Below are 3,366 nucleotides of genomic sequence, written 5' to 3' on the forward strand. Positions count from 1 at the left end.
TTTGTAATCGTTCGTTCGTTTTTTATTAATTAGTCGAGTCATGAGTATTAGGGAGAGACTATCTCTTTGAGATGTCTTAGTTGCCGAGTTAAGAGTCGGTGAGAGACTATCTCCCTATTGTTAGTAGAGTTTTATCTTTGTGAATATCGTTTTAAAACTAAAAACCCAAAAATTTGCTTTGTTTTGGTTTCGGGTCAGTCAAAATGTGTCGTCTGTTCAGCTTTGCCATTCGCGTGTTACACACGCTCTGCCAAAGAGGGGCATCTGTAGACACCCCATTTTGACCGGACCCAAGTTCGCTATGCTTGGGAGAAACCCCATCCGATCGTTTCCGCCATGTTTCGCATTTTTCCGTGAGAGGTTGAGAGAGATTATTCATAAGAATCCAAGCGAGGGAGAATTTGGACCCGTTTGGTGGGCCCGCATTGAACATTTGTTTAAAATTCGAATCAACCGAGGGCCCACATTGTGGGGCCCGCGTTGTGGGGCCCGCGTTGTGGGGCCCACATTGTGGGGCCTCAGTAGGGCCTCTTGTGAGGCCTCTTATGAAGAACAATAATGATGGATTCTCCACTAAAGAAACATGATGTGCCCTCCACTAAGAACAATAATGATGGATTCTCCACTAAGAAACATGATGGGCCCTCCACTAAGAAGAATGATGATGGATTCTCCACTAAGAAACATGATGGGCCCTCCACTAAGAAGAATGATGATGGATTCTCCACTAAGAAACATGATGGGCCCTCCACTAAGAAGAATGATGATGGATTCTCCACTAAGAAACATGATGGGCCCTCCACTAAGAAGAATGATGATGGATTCTCCACTAAGAGGGACAACATGATGAGCTCTCCACCAACACATCTCTCTCTCTCTCTTTCTCTCCCTATATATATCTTCCTTCCCATCCATAAAAAAGAGGAGAAAAAGGAGAGATTTATCTTCCATTATCTTTTTCTCTTCCATTATCTCTTCCAATCACTCCCTCCAATCCCTTTCCCTATATTCTTCTTCCATTATCTCTCCCAATCACCTCCCAATCCTTCCCTCTAAGAGAAAGTGAAAGACGGCGGAACGGATCGGCGGCAACATTTTTTTTTGGGGGTTTTCTTTGCTAATTGAAAGGGTAAGACAAAGCGTATATCCGAGGATTACTTACCCTAGAGACAAGGAGAGCTAGCAAGGTTGGTATTCCAAAACCCTCTTTCATATATCTTAAACTAGAAGCATGCTAGGATTGAATTTGTGATTTATTTTTATTTTTTCTTATTGTTATTCAAAATATGTTTTTTTCAATCTCTGAGTGTTTTGAACATTAAGAAGTGTAGAAATCTGGAATTTCGAAGAATTTTGACTTCGTTTTGACCGTAATTTGACCTTTTGAACTTTACCCTCAAAGGGGTAAAATTCTAAAGATTGAATTTAAGAAGATGTCAACATAGATCCAAAATCAATGAAAATTTAAACATAACATAATTGTAAGATTTTGAATTAGTACGAATTTCTTTATGAATTCTTGATTTGATTTAAAGGGTTTAAAAATTCATTTAACTCTAGGGGTATTTTTGGAAAAAACCAATTTTCAAAAACTCTATAATGTTTTCAAAAGTGAAATTTGGATGAGATGCAAATTAAATCTAATCTAATCTCCCGTGAATTTTTCAAGATTTTTGGTTGCTGTTGGATATTTGTTTATGATTTTTTACGTAAAATCATGCATGCTGTATTAAATCTGATAAAAATAGTAAATTGCAATGAAAACTTCTGAAAATATTTGTTTGATAATTACTACTGGAATTACATGTTTTCATAAAGTTTAAACTGATTTGGATTTGATTTACTATGTGTTTCTTTGTTAATTCATAATCTGGATGGATATTTGTAAAATCGTAAATTAATAGTAAATCATTTTTAAAATTTATGAACCTTTTACAGTAATCCTTTCTTATTGTAATACACATACTATAGAAATTTCATATTGTTTTGAATTGATTTGCTATACGTTACTGTGTTAATTCACAATCTGGACAGAAACTTTCAACATTGAAAAACTAATAGCAAACCACATTTAAAATCTATGAAATTTTTATTATAATCTTATATAATTAAGGAGAAGTTACTGTAAAAATTTCATCTTGTTCTGAAAAGATTTGTTATATGTTGATGTGTAAATCTACAATCTGAATTGAAACCTTTTAAAATCCTTGAGTAAATTGAATTAAAATCAAATTGTTTTAAAAATTTCCAGATCATAATATTCCATCACATATTCAATCATTAAATTATCAAAATAGAAACCTTAGGAATCACTGATTTCCTTTGTAAAATCCTGATGCTGTGATTAGTTTGTATGTTTTATTTTCTCATCACATTTACTCAAACTTAATCTAACAAAACCTGAAGGCATCATAGATTGCGCGAACTTATTGCACACACTTACATCACTTGCATCTAAACCCCTGCATCTCACATGCACACACGTCCTATTTTAGGAACCCGGAGTGTTATCTAGCATGGTTGACTGGGATTTCATCACCTGGTGCCTCTGTGCTAGAGAAGCATTCCACCCTTAGCCTAGTACCTTTATGGTACGTAAACGGATCTCTTGTTCACGTACTGATACGCCGGACACTGGTACAGTATATCGAACATGGATTCGCGCTAAGGGAACTCTTGGCCTTACCCCTAGATTAACCCACACATGCATGTAGTATACGAACACATGTGCATCACGTGTGTGAGCCTAGTTTAGGATATCCTACCCATTTGTGTCTAGATTAGGCCGTAGTCCATCTTCCAATGGCTACGATCGGTCCTAGGTACACAAACAAAGTCATGAGTCGAGATCCTTTCTCCACTCCGCTAGATTAGGGTTAGGGTTGATGCCTTCAGGTAACACTGATAAAATGTGTGAAGATTAAAAAACTTTTCCTTTGGGGTTAGGATGTAAATCCCATTCATTTCCAAAGATCTCATAGGATTAGTCATTCATGATCCATCCGTTGAAAGCAATCTTATGCTATCTCATCTCATCTTGATCACAGATTTTCAATCTTCTATTATATGATTCGATCGCGTTTCCATATCTTTTAGAGAGTCTTTTGACTCATCTGTCTTTAGCTGTTGTCAGTGGAGTCTTTGACTCGTGTTTTCTTTTCCTTTAGAGAGTCTTTGACTCATATATCCTTTAGTTGGTGTTAGTGGAGTCTTTGACTCGTGTTTTCATCTCTTTTAGAGAGTCTTTGACTCATTTATCCTTTAGTTGGTGTTAGTGGAGTCTTTGACTCGTGTTTCTTTTCTTTTAGAGAGTCTTTGACTCATTTATCTTTTAGTTGGTATTGTTGGAGTCTTTGACTCGTGTTT

The sequence above is a fragment of the Tasmannia lanceolata genome, unplaced genomic scaffold (genome assembly GCF_043159265.1).
Source record: "Tasmannia lanceolata isolate RefF3 unplaced genomic scaffold, GAP_Taslan_0.1 ptg000020l, whole genome shotgun sequence".
Lineage (NCBI taxonomy): Eukaryota > Viridiplantae > Streptophyta > Magnoliopsida > Canellales > Winteraceae > Tasmannia > Tasmannia lanceolata.